This window comes from Bos indicus, chromosome 11 (genome assembly GCF_029378745.1).
Source record: "Bos indicus isolate NIAB-ARS_2022 breed Sahiwal x Tharparkar chromosome 11, NIAB-ARS_B.indTharparkar_mat_pri_1.0, whole genome shotgun sequence".
NCBI lineage: Eukaryota > Metazoa > Chordata > Mammalia > Artiodactyla > Bovidae > Bos > Bos indicus.
The window spans coordinates 5,719,298-5,738,678 of NC_091770.1; the positions used below are offsets into that span (position 1 = coordinate 5,719,298).

Here is a 19,381-nt window from a genome sequence, read left to right on the forward strand (position 1 = left end):
GAGGAGGACCGAGAGGAGGCGGGAGGAGGGCGGGGGAGGAGGAAGAGGCGGCGGCGGCGGCAGCGGCGGTGGCGGCGGCGGCGGCGGCTCCTCTCCCCGCCGGCTCTGCGTGCGGAAGAGTTTGCCGCGCGAGCAGCCGGCCTCCCGCAGGAGCCTAGAGACGCACGGCGGCGGCGTAGCTTTGAGACCCGCAGCCGCGGCGGCGGCGGTAGCAGCGAGAGCAGCGCCTCCCGCCGCCGCCCGGGAGGAGCTCGCCGCGCCCGCTCGCCGCCTCGGCTCCCAGCGGCGGCGGGAGGCGCGTCTCCCGGGCCCAGCCCGCGCCCGGCCCCGCGGGGCCGCCCCGGCCCGCTCCGAGGTAAGGGCCGAGCCCCGGGACGCGGGGCCCCCGGATGGGAGGGCGCGCGCGCAGGTTCGTGGGACTTGATCACCTGCCTGCCGGCGCGGTGGACGCACGGAGCGGGGAGGGACGCCCCGGCCCGGGACTGCGCTTCGCCGGGGGCCTGGGGCGCAGGGCGGTTGGGTCCCCACCCCCAGCCCCTGGTCCTGCAGCGGGAACATCGCGTCCTGCGGGATCGCGGCGGCGGCCGGGCGGGTAGTGTCCGTGTGCGTCTCGCCGTAGGAGGCAGAGGATGAGACACCCCGATCCGGGGTGCTCAGAGAGTACCGTCGGGATGGGTGGAGGCCGTGCCCTGGTAGCAGCCTCGAAGGTCGCCCAGAGGTTTCCCTGAGCCCCATCGCGCGCTCTCCAGAGCGTGGGGCGCCGGGGACCCCCGGAAAGGGTGGCATGCGCGCCCCGGGCCCACGATCTCAACGGGTCCCTAGATTGGAATTGGTTCCGGGCCATAATGGGTGCCGAGCCTGCACCCTGGACACGCATAGCCCGGCCCTGCTCGCCGCCTTGCTCCCCAGGTTGGATGCCAGCGCGTTGTTTTGTTGGGAGGTGTGCTCCCTCCCACGAGCCGAGGAAGGAGGCTTACCTTTGACCTTTCCAGAGATCCGCACGGAGCGGGTAACCTGGGGGTAGGGAGGTGTACGAAAAGGCCAAATTAAAAACAAACCCCTCTTCTCTATCTGCCACTCCTTAACTGCTTAAGGTAAGAAAGTTTGTTTTCAGCCCCATGATTCATAAATAATTAGTAACCAGCTCTGTTGATTAAGCAAGATGGAAACCTTAAAAATACACACGCACTTCCAGAAAGTCTAAAAGCTGCCACGGTTGTATCCAGGAGGCTTTAGTTCGCAAAGTTGAAAGCCCCTGGGTTCAACAGGTGTTCAGAAGGGGTCTGGAAAGAGAGAGAACTCGGTGAGTTTGGTCTTTAATGCCTACTCCTTTGATTCATTATATTGATTGGCCTATTTCTTTACGGCAAAATATGGAGTAGTTATTAAATTAATTTAATTAGCAGAGACGAACTGGTCATAATTGATCATTTAGAACCGGAACCATTTTTTTCCTTAATAGGAGGGTTTTCCCCGTTTGGACTTTGCAGTTAATTAGTTCTAAGGCAGTTCCTGGCAGGGTTGAGCTCTGTCCATCCCTCTGTCTAGGAGACACAAACTAACTCAGTCCCTGATCAGTGAACTGACCAACTCATTATGAGGTGCATTAAAAACACAGCAAGTTTTAATTGTTCTTCCTTGGGAGGTGCAAGTTCAAAATTCAAGGGCAAGTTTAACTCTGGCTTTCTGTCCAGAAGATTTCTTAAAGGAGAAGTTTGCCAAAAATTAACCCCGAAATGTATTTTAAAATAACTGCAATAAATATGATGTTTAAAATAGCTATTCAGGCTTGGATCACTATTTTGCAAAAGCAAAAGATCTGTTTGATTGCACAGCTAAAGCAGGACTGGTAGAAGTATTGGCATTTCTCAGCAGTCTACTTAAAGATTTAGTTAAAAATAAAGTGTACGCAGCAAAGGCTTTCAATAATCGTCTTCCGTCTCTTAGAGAGATGCGAAGTGTGGCTTAGAGGAATTGTAAATACACTGCTTTTAGCCATTTTCTCCTTGGAAATCGATGCATATATTTATTTGCTGATCTGTCCCACTGCAGCAGATGTAAAATTAGTTTGATTTTCAGTGCTCCCCATAGTGACTCCCATGGAGGCCAGAGAAGGGAATATATTCTAGAGGAAATATGTTACAAATAAAATGTTACCTCCCAAAGAGTTAAACATGCCCAGAAAAGAACCAAGTGAGGCATCACTAATTAGCATGTTGAAAAAAAAATTCCCTGATTGGAAGTGAGTGTTCAGATGGTGGCTCAAGAATTCATCTTTCTGTAGAAAATAACAATTGTTTTAAGCTTATTTGATTCTTGTTAAGAGTTTGGGCCCTTTTTACTATTTCTGGCTATGTAATAATGAAAATGATAAACAAACTAATAAAAATAGTGTAAAATGACACATATCATCTGTTATATGTCATGATGAAGTTGAATTCATCTTATTTTTTGGAACAGTCTTTTTTAACTCTTGGTAATCTTTATAGCTGGCTGTTAGTACTGCTACTAGTTTTTAGGTTACACATTCAAAATTAGTGATTTCTTTCAGATTAAAATAACAATGCATGCATATGCTCTTTATATCTTTATATGGTCTTTTATGTGGTCCTCCATATACCTATATATGGTCATTTTTCAGAAGTCTGGCTTTTGAACCTTAAGCTTCTAGAGGGCTAAGTCCTTTTTCTTGATTTTTAAAACAAGCATATATTTTATCCTTTCCATGAAAAGTCGGCTTTTCCATGGTGATCCGAGCACTGACTGTCCCTTGCCTGATCTCAGGCACAGAGAGGCATTTCTTTCCCAAGAGAGGTCAGATTGTGAGGTGTTGAAAATAGCCCAGTAACACCGTATTCTTGGCTTTCTTACGGCCACGGTCTAATTGGCTGCATTAAAGAAGCATCTGATGGAATTTTGCATCTAAGTAGTGGCAAAGATACACGTTACTTGCTTACAGAAGTGTTTGACTAGCAGGTTCCTGATCTTTACTCTTATGTGTAGCAAAGATAGGAGACCACGTTCATATTCCATCCAGCATCTCACCCCTAGGAGGCCTTGTTCATCACTGATGCTCAATAATAAGTAGGTGTAGGAAACAAGCTGACTTGTGGATGACAGTTATCCAAAGGGTAGAAATTGCTGAATGCTAATGGGGTACTTAACTCTGAGTAATTCTAGTTTAAATCTGAAGATGATTAATAGCACCTTAGAGCACTAAATAAACACTTATTAAATGTGAACATATGTTTAAAGGGGGCATGTTTTTAATGCAGTCTTTAAGGCACTACTGTTTCTCACTGAATTCTTTGAGGTTGGGGACCACTTGGCATTGTAAGCAATCTCTTAGGGGAAGTTCCCTCAGAGATCACTTGAACTTCTGTGGGTCATAAGACAATGTGTGGTTTTCCATAAGATGGTTCAGAATAGAAACCAGAGTTTAATCTTCTATGTTGATGTGAAACAAAGCAAAACAAAAATGTATTAAAAGGAGGGTGCAGAAGATGGTATGTCAAACTTTACAGTGTAGAGTAGCATTGATTGTCTGGGGACCTTGTGAAGGGCAGGTGCTGACTCAGCAGGTCTAGGTTGGAACCTGAGAGCCTGCATTTCTTAAAAGCTCCCACATGCTCCCGAAACTATGGCACTCTAGAAGGTTCTGGAATGTTGTCAACCCAATTCAGCCGGTGTAGCATCTACTGCATAGATGGACCAGGTGATAGAAAAAGAAAGAACATGGGTCCTCCCTGGCCTCCAGGAACTGACGCAATGAGAAAGAGAGAGTCTTTCTAGACTGAACTGAGGCTCCGGGACACTCCTCTTCAGTGTGGTGGTGGCCTGACAGGGGCCCAGGAAAGAGGTTTTTTCTGGTAGGGCTCCCACGCTGGCCACCCTTGACCTCTAGTTTTCTTTGAATGAGAAGCTCTGTGACTCGCCAGGAAATAAAATGCAGATACTGAAATCAGACAGATCTGGGATAGCCTTCCTGCTCAGCTACTGTGTGACTTGGGGCAACTTTTTCTTTAATCTTCCTGAGCCTCAGTGTCCTAGTTAGAAGAATAGTGGGAATAACGCTTACCTCATCAAGGTAGGTAGGATGACCAGTGAAGGAGACACATCAGAATAACAGAAAAGTGTGTGTTAGTCACTCAGTCACGTCTGACTCTCTGTGACCCCCTGGACTGTAGCCTGTTAGATCCTCCATCCATGGGATTTTCCAGGCAAGGATACTGGAGTGGGTTGCGGGGTTGCTTTTATTACTGCTGATGGGAGAGGAGAGGCTTTTAGGCATGGAGGAAGAAGAGGTTCCTAAAAATACTTTTGCACATAGTTCACCAACTAGAGATTCCATTTGGTTAATCAGCAAACCCAGGGCTGGCAGGAGAGAACCCGGCCCGGGGCTGGAGCGCGGGCAGCCGTGCAAGGTAATGGATGCAAAATGGGATGATGAGTAGCACCCACTTCTCCACTCTTCTGCAGGACCCTGGCTTCTGGTGAGCCCTGCTGGTACCCTTCTAGCAATGTATTTACCTGAGGCTGTTCCCGGTACTCACCCTGTAGATTCTGTTGATCAAGACTGACTGGTGTTGGTGGTAACCAGGCACACCTTAACAATATGTTTCAGAGGGAAGGGCATTGGTGTGTCCCTTTCTGGGCCCTTTTAAGGGTCAGAGCCATCCATCGGCCCTCTTCAGTTTAGTGGGAGTTCCCTGAAGGCAGTGCAGCGTGAGTGGGAATTCGCCACCCAGCACATTATACTTCATGCTCTGAGCTGATTACTTCCTCCTGACTTCTGGGGAAGGCAGATGTTCCAAGGCAGAAGTCTCCTTCACCCTGACTTTAGGGGAAGTCATCTGGATTTCCCAGTTGGCACGAATGGTAAAGAACCTGCCTGCCAGTACAAGAGATGTAAGAGGCGCAGGTTCGATCCCTGGGTCAGGAAGATCCCCTGGAGGAGGAAATGGCAACCCATTCCAGTATTCTTAGAGCCTGGAGAGTCCCATGGATGGAGGAGCCTAGAGGGCTACAGTCCATGGAGTTGCAAAGAGTTGGACGCATCCGAAGTGACTTAGCATGCAAACTGGGCAGCCCTCAAAATGCCTCCACCACTATTGCTCTCGCGTGTATGTTTGTGAGTTCTGCTTACTACTTACAAAGGACACTTCTCTGCTCCCATTCCCACTCCTGCTCCGCCAAAATAAACCTTGAAAACCAAGTGCAAGAGAATGGCAACGGGTTTGTGGCCCTGTGATGTGTATGAGGGAAGGACTAGTGATTGAACCAAGGCCATGAAGGGGGTATGATAACAGGGGAAGTGTCAGGGAATACTTAAAATGGAAACCAGAGCAGAGGCGGGACCCAGGGTTCCAACTCTGTGGGTGTTGATGCTTTGATGAAACCATGGGGGATTATGTCCCAGGTCACTGAAAACCGTCCAGGCTTCCCGTGGATACAAGCCCCACTAAAGGAAAGCAGGTGACTGAACCCACCTGAGTGATCCTTCCAGCCTCCTCTGAACTAAAACCCACACAGGGCAATCTCAGGAGGAATCTCTGTACCCTGTGAGACTCATAATATTGAGAACTGGAGAACACTGCAAATGTTATTATTTTTCTGTTTTAAATGTATACTTATTTTTTGGCAAGTACAGAAAAGATTGAAGAAAATGGAGATTACCCACAGTCTCAAGGTGTATTACCCTTCATTCTTTTTTCTGTGCTTAAACATTTTTTTTTAATGTTAAATTAAAAAAATGATATAATCTTATAAAAATTTCACACAATCCAGAACCAATTCTAGTAAAAAGATCCCCTTCACCCTCTGGCCGTACTAATGTTGTTCAGTCACCAAGTCGTGTCCGACTCTTCTTGACCCCATGGACTGCAGCATGCAGGGCTTCCTTGTCCCTCACCATCTCCTGTAGTTTGCCCAAGTTCCTGTCCATTGAGTCAGTGATGCCATCCAACCATCTCACTCTCTGTTGCCCTCTTCTCCTTCTGCCTTCAGTCTTTCCCAGCATCAGGGTCTTTTCCAGTGAGTCAGCTGTTTGCATCAGGTGGCCAAAGTATTGGAGCTTCAGCTTCATCATCCGTCCTTCCAATGAGTATTGAGGGTTGATTTCCTTTAAAACTGTCTGGTTTGATCTCCTTGCCTTTTAAGGGACTCTCAAGAGTCTTCTCCAGCACCACAGGTCCAAAGCATCAATTCTTCCACACTCTGCCTTCTTTATTGTCCAGCGGTTTTTTTTTTTTTTTTTTTTTTTTTTTGCCTCGTAGAAACTTGATTTTGTTCAGGGGTCCACTCTCCTCCACATGTCTCAGGGGTAAATCCTGATTGGCTGAGGAACTGCTGGTGGGCCTGCAACCCCAGTGATTGGTTTAGGGTGAACAGGTGGCCCTCCTGATCAATCAAACAGGAGGGTAACTTAGTGGGCGGCTTTCCTGACTCTTAAAAAGAGATGTAGGAGGAACCAGCCACTTTTTTTCTTCTGGACACAATGCCTGTAAGTGGGGCAGCTGTCAGCCAACAGAATGGGCTGGGCCAGGTCCCAGCTGACCTGCCAAAGAATGCAAAGGTGAAGAATGGGGCCTCTACAGTGCCCCTGAATTACCCAAGAGGAAGCTCTGATTTGGGACCTTCCTAACCTCTTAAAGGAGGTCAAGTTGGATTTTTTTGCTAGTTGTAACCAGAATCATCCCAACTGACCCATCCCTCAGCTCTCCTCCCTGTTGGAGAGTTGATTGTTGCTAACCATGCGGGTGTAATCTGCTACTCATTTTCACTGCATTTACGTGTATACCATGTATGTACATTTTCTTTTCAAACTAACATTATTCATTTTGCACATTTTATTTAGTGATGTGTGTGTGTGTCATGAGATTTGGGGGGTCATTTTTTTTATATCTACTTTATTCTTTTTAAAGGTTACATAGTTGCACTCAGAGGTATGGCTGACACATAATTGATTTAACCCATTCCCTATTGTTAAACATTTATCATTCTTTATTTCTTATTGTTCAGTCACTCAGTCATGTCCAACTCTTCTTGATCCCCAAAACTGCAGCACGCCAAGCTTCCCTGTCTTTCATCATCTGCTGGAGTTTGCTCAAACTCATATCCATTGAGTCAGCGATGCCATCCAACCATCTCATCCTCTGTCATCCCCTTCTTCTCCTGCCCTCAATCTTTCCCAGCATCAGGGTTTTTTTCCAGTGAGTCAGCTCTTTGCATCAGGTGGCCAAAGTATTGGAGTTTCAGCTTCAACATCAGTCCTTTCAGTGAATATTCAGGGTTGATTTCTTTAGGATTGACTGAGTTGATCTCCTTGCAGTCCAAGGGACTCTCAAGAGTATTCTCCAGCACCACAGTTTGAAAGCATCAATTCTTCAGTGTTCAGCCTTCATTATGGTTCAACTCTCACATCCATGCATGAATACTGGAAAAACTATAGCTTTGACTATACAGACCTTTGTCCACAAAGTGATATCGCTGCTTTTTAATATGCTGTCTAGTTTGTCATAGCTTCTCTTCCAAGGAGCAAGCATCTTCTTTTAATTTCATGGCCACAGTCACTAACTGCAGTGATTTTTGAGCCCAAGAAAATAAAGTCTCTAACTGTTTCCATTGTTTCTCCATCTTTTTGCCATGAAGTGATGGGACCAGATGCCATGATCTTCATTTTTTGAATGTTGGATTTTAAGCCAGCTTTTTCACTCTCCTTTTTCACCTTCATCAAGAGGCTCTTTAGTTCCTCTTTGCTTTCTGCCGTAAGTGTGGTGTCATCTGCATATCTGAGGTTATTGATGTTTCTCCCAGCAACCTTGATTCCAGCTGTGCTTCATCCATTTCACCTGATATACTCTGCATATAAGTTTAAATAAACAGGGTGACAATATACAGCCTTGTTATACTCCTTGCAAAATTTTGAACCAGTCTGTTCTTCCATCTCCAGTTCTAACTGTTGATTCTTGACACGCATACAGGTTTCTCAGGAGGCAGGTAAGATGGTCTGGTATTCCCATCTCTTTAAGAATTTTCCACAGTTTCTTGCGATCCACACAGTCAAAGGCTTTAGTGTAGTCAATGAAGCAGATGTTTTCCTGGAATTCTCTTGCTTTTTCTGTGATCCAGCGGATTTTGGCAATTTGATTTTTGGTTCCTCTACCTTTTCTAAATCCAGCTTGTACACGTGGAAGTTCTTAGTTCTTATACTATTGAAGGCTGGCTTGGAGAATTTTGAGTATTACTTTACTAGCATGTAGAAAGAGTGTAGTTGTGCGGTAGTTTGAACATTCTTCGGCATTGCGTTTCTTTGGGATTGGAGTGAAAACTGACCTTTTCCAGTCCTGTGGCCACTGCTGAGTTTTCCAAATTTGCTGGCATAGTGAATGCAGCACTTTCACAGCATCATCTTTCAGGATTTGAAATAGCTCATCTGGGATTCCATCACCTCCACTAGCTTTGTTCCTAGTGATGCCTCCTAGGGCCCACTTGACTTTGCATTCCAGGATCTCTGGCTCTAGGTGAGTAATCACACTATTGTGGTTATCTGGGTCATTAAGATCTTTTTTGTGTAGTTCTTCTGTGTAATTCTTGCCACCTCTTCTTAATATCCTCTGCTTCTGTTAGGTCCATACCATTTCTGTCCTTTATTGAGCCCATCTTTGCATGAAATGTTGCCTTGGTATCCCTAATTTTCTTGAAGCGATCTCTAGTCTTTCCCATTCTATTGTTTTCCTCTATTTCTTTGGTCACTTAGGAAGGCTTTCTTATCTCTCCTTGCTATTCTTTAGAACTCTGCATTCAGATGGGTATATCTTTCCTTTTCTCCTTTGCTTTCCTGTCTCAGCTCTTTGTAAGGCCAGGACTACTTCCCAGGGAACCACGACTTTATTTCTACTTCCTGACTATTATGAACATTGTGTTAACTTCCTGATCTGTATATTTTCAGATACATTTCAGATTTTCCTCTGGGATTACTAGTGGAGTATTCCTGGGTAAAGAACCATACCTCTTTGAAAGACTGATAGATGCTGCCAGGTAGATGGCTGAAACAGTATTGAAGGATGCTGTATCCCCATGTTTTAAGCCTACATGCTCAGTTGTGTCCAACTCTTTGAGACCCCATGTACTGTAGCCCGCCAGGCTCCTCTGTCCATGGGATTCTCCAGGCAAGAATACTGGAGTGGGTTGCCATTTCCTTCTCCAGGGGATCTTCCTGACCCAGGGATTAAACCCTCCCTCCCCTGCACTGGCAAGCAGATTCTTTACTACTAGCACCACCTGGGAAGCCATGTCTTAACCAAAATCCAAATCATTGAACATTAAATGCATATGTAATTTTAATGGCTACATAATAGCCCATGATAATTTTTGTTGGAGTGTTTCATTGTCTTATGAAGACACACAAGAGAATATTGAGATGGAGACTATGAAAACTGACTAGACATAATTAACCTTGCTGTAATCTACAGAGTCCTAAAGTGGTGTTAGGAGACACACTCCTCCAGTGATCTATGTCCAAGAAAACTGGAAGGAGCCGTCTAGTTTTCCAGACCCTTCCAGACCCTTTCCAGCCTTCCAGACCCTTCTCAATCCAGACAGATGGTGGGCTGCCCAAGCATCTTTCTTTTTAAAAAAATTTTTTTGTAATTTATTTTTAATTGGAGGATAATTACAATATTGTGTTGGCTTCGGCCATACATCATCATGAATCAGCCATAGGTATACAGATGTCCCCTCCCTCTTGAACCTCCCTCCCACCTCCCACCCCATCCCACCTCTGTAGGTTGTCATGCCCAAGCATTCCTAAGAAGCTTTGTTATTTCTGGGATCCACAGAGTTTTTAACTCTGATAGGCGTTTGTTCAGTGAATAAACAGTAGTCATTTAAACAAAGATTTCATGCATTGCATGAAGCATAGCTGAAATATGAGTTTGCCGTATGAAATTTTCCAGTTCTGTAAGAGAAGAGAGGAAAGCAAATGGGATGGATGAAACTCATACGACATGCTAGTCACATTTTCCCACCTTAATGCACAGAAGAAAATCTAATGTTTCAAGGAAGTCCCCAGGGACAGGGTGATTCCATTTCAAGTCTGGTGCCTAATCATCAGTCCTCCAGTGGGCCTATGGGTCTTTGGAGGTAGTGTCACTAAGAGCCCGTTTCGGTGAAATTCAGCTCTGTCTTTAACTAGAAAATCCCAGTACTTTTTCAATTTCAGTCTTGGTAGCTTCGATTTTCCTCTGATTTCATTCTACAAGGTTAAGGCCTACTTAGAAATAAGCAACACGATCAGTGTGTTCATATCACAGTGTGAACAGTCAGCCTGGCTGTTGTCAGTGTGGGGGGCGGGTCAGACATTGCTGAGCCACCCAAGACATTTTTGTGAGGAGGTGGGTTGGAGTGAGACAGGGAAGAATCCATGAGGCTACTGTGTTGATCCAAGAAATCGTGTATCTGTTGCATCAACACCTCCATACGTGTGTGTGTGTGTGTGTGTGTGCGTGTGCGTGTGCGTGTGCGTGTGCGTCCGACTCCTTGCAACCCCATAGACTGTAGCCCATCAGGCTCCTCTGTCCATGCAGTTTTTCAGGCAAGAATACTGAAATGTTTTGCCATTTCTTATTCCAGGAGATCTTCCAAGCCCAGGGATCAAACCTGAGTCTCTTTGTCTCCTGCTTTGGTAGGCAGATTCCTTGCCACCTGGGAAGCCCACTGTCTACAAAAGGCATGACCTGTGGGGGAAGGGTTGGAGTGAGGGATAGATTGGGAGTTTGGGATTGATATATACACACTGCTATATTTAAAATAGGTAATCAACCAGGACCTGTATAGCACAGGAAACTCTGCTTCAGTTCAGTTCAATCGCTCAGTCATGTTCAACTCTTTGTGACCCCATGGACTGCAGCATGCCAGGCTTCCCTGTCCATCACCAACTCCCAGAGCCTACTCAAACTCATGTCCATCACGTTGGTGATACCATCCAACCATTTCATCCTCTGTCGTCCCCTTCTCCTCCCGCCTTCAATCTTTCCCAGCGTCAGGATCTTTTCTATGAGTAGGTTCTTCGCATCAGGTGGCCAAAGTATTGGAATTTCAGCTTCAGCATCAGTCCTTCCAATGAATATTCAGGATTGATTTCCTTTAGGATGGACTGGTTGGATCTCCTTGCAGTCCAAGAGATTCTCAAGAGTCTTCTCCAACACCACAGTTCGAAAGCATCAATTCTTCAGCGCTCAGCTTTCTTTATAGTCCAACTCTCATATCCATACATGACTACTGGGAAAACCATAGCTTTAACTAGACAGACCTTTGTTGGTAAAGTAATGTCTCTGCTTTTGAATATGCTGTCTAGGTTGGTCATAGGTTTTCTTCCAAGGAGCAAGCATCTTTTAATTTCGTGGCTGAAGTACTCTGCTTAATCCTCTGTGATAACTGAAATGGGAAGAGAAAAAGACCCATGTATATGTATAACTGAATCACTGTTGCTGTACACCTGAAACTAACACAACATTGTTAATCAACTGTACTCCAACATGAAATTTTTTAAAAAGGAAACTGAAAAATAAAAGAGAATTCCTCAAAAAAAAGAGAAAAAGAAAAAAGGATAGACTCAACAAATTAAAAGACATGGTCCCTGGGGTCATCATCATTAACTACATAAGATATCTGTTTCCCTGGAGATCATGCTTGAATAAAACTGTGAAGAAAATGTAAAACCCCCAGCGTTGGTGTGTGTTTGTGGCGAGGCTGGAGTGTTGCAGAGAATGAGTTGTTGGGTAGCTCTGGGCTGTCAGTTCCTCCGGAGCAGAGATTACTCTTGACCTCACCAAGGTTTTCTTCATGGTCAGGCAGGATTTTATTTCTGTGGTTCTCCTTGCTTCCCTTTTGCAGGGATGGTCAGAGAGACAAACCCATTCACAGAAAATTGGCATGGCAGTTTTGTAGAGGTTTTACGATCTCTACAGCTAGAGAAGTCTCTCCTAGTTCCAAACTTGTGGAGCCCTTGGCGGATAAAAATATCTGGGATTTATGGCTGAGGACAATCTGATGTCATCTGGGGTGAGAGAGCTTCCGATTGTTCAGCCCCTTCTAGGTCTTCCCCATGGTGTGTCCACTCTGGCCTGTGGCTCTCGGCTCTCAACACTGAGGGGGCGAGGTGGCCCTGCTCTGGGTGGTCCCAGGATCCTGGAAGCACTTGTCACCCCTCCACTCCCTCTTGAAGAATCTGTTGCTCACTCCCAAACACCAGGTCTACCAACAGAGGGTGGCAGCTCGGAAAAAAACCTCCACCCTCTGACTGTCACTCACCTTCACTTTGACTGGATCTGGGGAGGCTCCACTTTTGGAGACAGTGTCCAGGGGAATCACAAGACCCCTCAATTTTATTTTATTTTTTTAGTTTTATTTTATTTTTAAACTTTACAATATTGTATTAGTTTTGCCAAATATCGAAATGAATCCACCACAGGTATACCTGCGTTCCCCATCCTGAACCCTCCTCCCTCCTCCCTCCCCTACCCTCCCTCTGGGTCGTCCCAGTGCACCAGCCCCAAGCATCCAGTACCGTGCATCAAACCTGGACTGGCGACTCGTTTCATACATGATATTATACATGTTTCAATGCTATTCTCCCAAATCTCCCCACCCTCTCCCTCTCCCACAGAGTCCATAAGACTGATCTATACATCGGTGTCTCTTTTGCTGTCTCGTACACAGGGTTATTGTTACCATCTTTCTAAATTCCATATATATGCATTAGTATACTGTATTGGTGTTTTTCTTTCTGGCTTACTTCACTCTGTATAATAGGTTCCAGTTTCATCCATCTCATTAGAACTGATTCAAATGTATTCTTTTTAATGGCTGAGTAATACTCCATTGTGTATATGTACCACAGCTTTCTTATCCATTCATCTGCTGATGGGCATCTAGGTTGCTTCCATGTCCTGGCTATTATAAACAGTGCTGCGATGAACATTGGGGTACACGTGTCTCTTTCCCTTCTGGTTTCCTCAGTGTGTATGCCCATCAGTGGGATTGCTGGATCATAAGGCAGTTCTATTTCCAGTTTTTTAAGGAATCTCCACACTGTTCTCCATAGTGGCTGTACTAGTTTGCATTCCCACCAACAGTGTAAGAGAGTTCCCTTTTCTCCACACCCTCTCCAGCATTTATTGCTTGTATACTTATGGATTCTGACTGGCGTGAAATGGTACCTCATAGTGGTTTTGATTTGCATTTCTCTGATAATGAGTGATGTTGAGCATCTTTTCATGTGTTTGTTAGCCATCTGTATGTCTTCTTTGGAGAAATGTCTATTTAGTTCTTTGGCCCATTTTTTGATTGAAGACCCCTCAATTTTAGAGTTAAATGAAAGTGGTGGCCTTGATGAGCACAGACCCCTCCCCTGCACCTCACGGCCTGGTCCTGCCTTCTCCACTAGCTCAGTCCACTTTTTCACCTTCGTGGCTGTTATTCACCCCTCGGCATGCTGACTCTTCGTTCCCAGAGCCCCGAGCCCTTCACTAGCTCTTGGATGACTAACAGGATACTTCCAGGCAGGGCTGCAGCCTTCACTCTCTAACAGTTCGGTTAGGACCCAGTGGTCAAATCACTGCCCTGGTCCACATGCATGAGTGTCATTTTCATGACTGAGCCTGAGCTCTGACTGGTGTGTGAGCCCCCTGCACTCCACACCACCCGCAGGGCCAGCAGATAGGCCATCAGGAGGCTCAGTGGGAGAAACAAGAGAAGACTCTTGACGTTAGTTCCTGGCTGCTAAATACAGCAGATGTGGTTGGCTCAGCAGTGTTCAAAGAAACGCGGCAGCACCCAGCTTCCTGCGCAGGGGCCCCTGGCAGCTTTTGGTCCTCTACCCACCTGTGGGCAACAACTCATTCATCTTCATCCTGAGTGTCTAGGTGCTTCCCTGGGAGGTGTTTTAGGCTGGATCTGCCCTGGCAGGTCCTCCTCCTCCTTGGCCAGGGCCTCCATCCCTCATGCTCTGAGAGCAGACACCCACGTCTGGACAGCAAGATGTCCATCCCATTTCTGCCCATGTAGGAGGACCTGCGCCACTGGTTCATGTGGAATTATGGGGTGGGGGTTTTCTGTTTCTCTGCTTATCTCCCTGGGCCTCGACTGCAAAGGCCTGGGGATTAGTGGGGGCTTCCCTGGTAGCTCAGCTGGTAAAGAATCCACCTGCAATGCAGGAAACCCCAATTCCTGGGTCAGGAAAATCTCCTGGAGAAGGGATAGGCTACCCACTCCAGTATTCTTGGACTTCTCCAGTGACTCAGATGATAAACAATCCGCCTGCAATGCAGGAGACCTGGGTTCAGTCTCTAGGTTGAGAAGATCCCCTGGAGGAGGGCATGGGGACCTACCCCAGTATTCTTGCCTGGAGAATCCCCATGGACATAGGAGCCTGATGGGCTACAGTCCATGGGGTCGCGAAGAGTCAGACATGGCTGAGCAACTAAGCACACTACATTTTACAAAGAATAGTTCCTTTTGTGATCCTAGTTTCTCTGAAGCCGTGCTGAGTTTGCACCAATCAGCTGTGCAGAGTGGTCCGCCGGCTAACCTCTGCTTTTATGGACCAAACCCCTGCTTTCCATGGGGTTTGTGTCTGTGCTCTTGTCTTTTTGTTATGCAGCAGAGTCTAGTCTACCGGGTCGTGGGGCGGCTTCGTTAGGATGAACTCACTTGAGGCTGTGTTTGTGTTTTCTAACAGCTCCGTTTAGCAGCCCTTATATATGTGATGTGGTCTGCTTATATGAGACACCTATGGAAGCCGGAAACCTTTTCCTCCCACGTGGCAGCGCTGACCTATGACCCAATTTTAGATCTCAGCGTGGGAGTGGTCATCGCTGTGCGGGTCAGCGGCATTGCTTTTTCGTCTTTATTCGTGCATAGCTGATGTATAACGCCATATGAGTTTCTGGTGTACAACAAGTGATTCGGTTATACATACATACAGACTCTTGCTCATATTCTTGCTTTTCCTTGATGGTCTATCACAGGATACTGAATAGAGTTCCCTGTGCTGGATCTTAGGGTTCAGTTGTTTATCCATCCTGTGTATAGTGGTTTGTAGCTGCTAATCCCAAACTCCACTCCACCCGTCCCTACCCGCCTCGGCGGGTAGAGGAGTCTGTCCTCTCTGTCTGTGAATCTGTTTCATGGATAAGTTGATCCGTATCCTATTTTGGATCCCATGGGTAAGTGATACCATGTGGCATTTGTCTTTCTCTGTGTGATTACTTTGCTTGGTATGACCATTTCTAGGCCCATCCATGCTGCTGCAAGTGGCATTGTTTCATTCTTTTGTATGGTGAGTCAGCATCTTTTCACACTGACTTCATGAAGACAGTTTGTGGCCAGTAGCAGAAAGTCGTGACACCCTGACACAGTCGCAGTGGCCAGCTGACCCAGGCAAGCCACATACAGCCCAGAGCCCCATCTTTTCATCTTAATAGGGAGGCGTTGGTACTGAAGGCTCAGGGAAGAGAAAGGATCTGCCTGCCAAACAGGAGATGCACGTTTGATCCCTGGGTCGAGAAGATCCCCTGGAGGAGGAAATGGCAACCCACTCCAGTATTCTTGCCTGGAGAATCCCATGGACAGAGGAGCCTGGCGGGCTACAGTCCATGGGATTGCAAATAGCTGGGCGTGACTTAGCAGCTAAACGACAGCATTGATACTGAATGGGGAGAACCAGGAGAAGAGAATGTTTATGAAAGAGTTCCATAAAAATGAAAAGTTTTAGTACTGTTCTTATTACTCACTGCTGTGACCAGCTTGTCATTCAAGCTTCCCCACTTCCAGCTGGGGTACATGCCAGCCTCAAGGTGATTGCTTTTTGAATGAAGTACTTAGTTGGTTGTTTTTTTTCCCCCCCACACAAGGTACATGCTAACAATTAAAAACACAATATAGGCCAGTGTTCTCTTGAAAGCTAACGTCATGGGAAAAAGTGAAATCCTTCAACTGTAGATGCCAGACACTTAGGATGTCTTGGCAGTTGCTTGGCATTGCAGTCTGCTTTCGAAAGCTTTTGCCATTTATAAGAACAAGGTAGCCTGATAACCTTTGGTGTCCAAAAATTCAAACTAAATCAAATAGACTCTGTGTATTCCCATGAAATCTAAGATTTTATGGGATATGTGGGACATTTCACCATGATAAATGTGATGTGCTGTTTCTTGTGACCTTTAGTTTTCTTTTTTTTAAATGTAATTTCATGCAATTTTATTTACGTTTTAAATTGGCGTGTAATTGCTTTACAATGTTGTGTTAATTTCTGCTGTACTATATTGAGCATCAGCTATACATATGTACATATATATACCCCTCCCTGAACAGGGTTGACCAGGGGAATTGGGGCTGAGCTCTGATCACCCTGGAAGGGTCCTGTTACCTTCTTGCCATGGCAGAATTTGTTACAGACCCGGGAGTGGTAGTGGGTTTAGCCACCAAGTCGTGTCCAACTCTTTGAGATCCCATGGACTGTAGCCCACCAGAGTTCTTTGTTTATGGGATTTCCCAGGACAGAATACCAGAGTGGGTTGCCATTCCCTTCTCCAGAGGATCTTTGAAACCAGAGATTGAACCCATGTCTCCTGCAGCTCCTGCATTGCAGGCAGATTCTTTACAGCTGAGCCACCAGAGAAGCCCTAGCAGACTGAGACAGGGCCTCAAAGATCATCCAGCACAAGGTAACTCACCTTTTTCCATATGAAAATTAGAGGTTCCGAAAGCAAATGGGACTCTCCCTGTTCCCAGAGCCCGGGTCCTGCAGCCTGGCCGACCTGCTCACCCTTCCAGAAGTTTCCATACTTCCCTTTCTCCCTGAGACCTGAGGCTGTTGCTTCTCAGCTGAAATCCAGGCAGTCGCAAGGATGAGGCTTTCCCTGGCCTCGGCTGGCAGTCACTGCCCAGAAGTCCTGGGAGAGGGGAGGCCTGCAGCCCGGAAGGCCACCCTCACCCCAGATCCGTCTTATCTCTCTGGGTGCCACACAATCTGCTTGTGACCGTCAGATAAGGTTGTCAGAGTCCCGGGCTGCCGGGAACAGGGAGGGACAGGCAGTGGCAGGACACGGATCGTCACTTTCACTTCTGGAACCTACTCTCTGGCAGCTGCTGACATCTGACTTCCTTCCAGATAAAAGCGCAGGGCTCACTCAGGATGAAGGACGAAATGCCTCTTTATTTGAACAACTTCCCAAAGGGCTTCTCATGTCTGGGTGGCAGGGCCGTGGGGGTATGTGTTGACCGTACTACCTTCCCACCCTTGAACTTTGTCACATGCACCCCCTGGGCCTCTGTTTATCATGCGTGCTCAGTCGCTTAGTCATGCCCAGCAGTTCGCGGCTCCATTGACTGTACCTGCCAGGCTCCCCTGTCCATGGGATTTTCCAGGCAAGAATACTGGAGTGGGTTGCCATTTCTTCCTGACCCAGGAATGGAACCCATGTCTCCTGAGTCTCCTGTGGTGGCAGGTGGATTCTTCACTGCTGAGCCACCTGAGAAGTGCCCTCCTCATCTAAGGGCTAAGCCCCTCTGTTCACAGACCTTGGCTCCTCAAAACATAATCCTCTATCTTCTCACTTTGTACCCCAACCTTTCCTCTACAGACTTTCTTCTTGTCTTAACCCTCTCCAGCCCGATGTTCCCGCGACTTTGTGGGTTAGAACCTTGAATCCCAGATCTGATATCTCAGAGAACATCAGGTGCCTCTGAAGTCACGGGTCCCATTGCAGTGGGAAAAGGAACACTGCGAACCACATCCATCAGAGAAGGTCGCACAGGCTGGGTGGAGAGAGCACGTGACAAAAGACAGTCTGATTCCATGTTAGTTAAAACATGGGAGAATGAAATGAATGAACTTTCTGTCAAATAGATGCACGGCGGGTGGGTGATGGTGGTGGGTGAACACAGTGCTTACAAGTCAGGGGGTTAGTGTGTGGGCTGTGCTGGGCTTAGTTGCTCAGTCACGTCCAACTCTTTGTGACCCTGTGGACTGTAGCCGGCCAGGCTCCTCTGACCATGGGGATTCTCCAGGCAAGAATACTACAGTGGGTTGCCATGCCCTCCTCCAGGGGATCTTCCCAACCCATGGATTGAACCCAGGTCTCCTGCATTACAGGCAGATTCTTCACTGCCTGAGCCACCAGCAAAGCCCAAGAATACCGGAGTGGGTAGCCTATCCTTTCTCCAGGGGATTTTCCTGACCCAGGGATCGATCCAGGTGGATTCTTTACCAGCTGAGCTACCAGAGGAGTCCAGTGTGTGGGCTGCCTGCCTTTAAATCCAGCTCTTCTGACCAGCTAAGTGCAACTTAGGAAAGTGGCTGAAACCCAGATCCTCCCTTTCTTCCTGTGACCCATAGGGATATGGTGATGCCTACTTCTTGCTGTTATCCTGACGCTTAACTTAGAGGCTGAAGTGGTACCTACTCCTTGCTGTTGTTCTGAGGCTTAGCTGAGATGCTATAAGCAGAGCCCCTAGAGTTGTGCTGGCTCGCAGGAAGCAAGCCACGCCACTTACTGTCATTATTCCATTCCCTACAGTGAACGTCTGTACTGGGGCCATTAGACGCATGAAAATGTTGGGAAAAGTATCAAAAGTTTGGAGAAAGCAAGAAAGCATGATCTCCACCTGCATGGCTGGAATTGGCACAGGGCTGTGTGGGGACAGGAGGCTCGACCAGTGACTGGTGACTAGGTCAATAGTCAGACTGACCCTGCAGAACAGCACCGAGACCCATGCACGTGCGCGCGCGCGCGCGCACACACACACACACACACACACACACACACACACACACAGGATTAAGCCCGCAGGTGCCAGGAAAACTGGCGTGTGGTCTCCCTGGGTATTTACATGCCCAAAGAGATGGGAAATATCTCAGGGTCATAAAAGCCCAGACATAGGAGACTCTCTGACTCCTGGAGATATTTTATTTACATTCCTGTAGGTCAAGGTAAGAACCCAAAGTCCTTTCCCTCCCATCTCAAGGGAGCAAAGATTTCTTTGCCTCATTCCTAGAGGCAGAGGGAAGCGCACATAAGTAGACAGAATCCTTGGTTTCCCCTCCCACATCTCTGGGGTATCATCTGCATGTGCAGGAAGTTCCCACTGGTTCTCATCACTGTGCCCTGGAATTTGGGTCTGGGGGTGGACACTGCAGGGTGGACACTCTGGCTGTCGGTCTGTGTGTATCAGCAGAGCGCCTCTTCCTGGCCCTGGCTGCCTCGTGTTCCTGCAGTGTTCATGTATATAAAGCACAGAACTAGGAGTGGGCAACATCTTAGACCTTGTACCATTTGACAGGAAGCCCATGTAAATGGGTGCTTTGCAGGCCCCCAGAACC

General features: G+C 47.0%; 1 protein-coding gene across 2 annotated transcripts in view; it reads left to right on the forward strand.

The window, feature by feature from the left end:
• The first annotated feature begins 231 nt into the window (after nt 1–231).
• NPAS2 (neuronal PAS domain protein 2) overlaps nt 232–19,381 on the forward strand; it is a 199,286-nt gene continuing 180,136 nt past the window's right edge. For both annotated transcript variants that reach the window (XM_070798303.1, XM_070798304.1), the window contains exon 1: nt 232–355. The gene's annotated coding sequence lies outside the window, so the exon portion shown is untranslated. The remainder of the gene's footprint in view (nt 356–19,381) is intronic.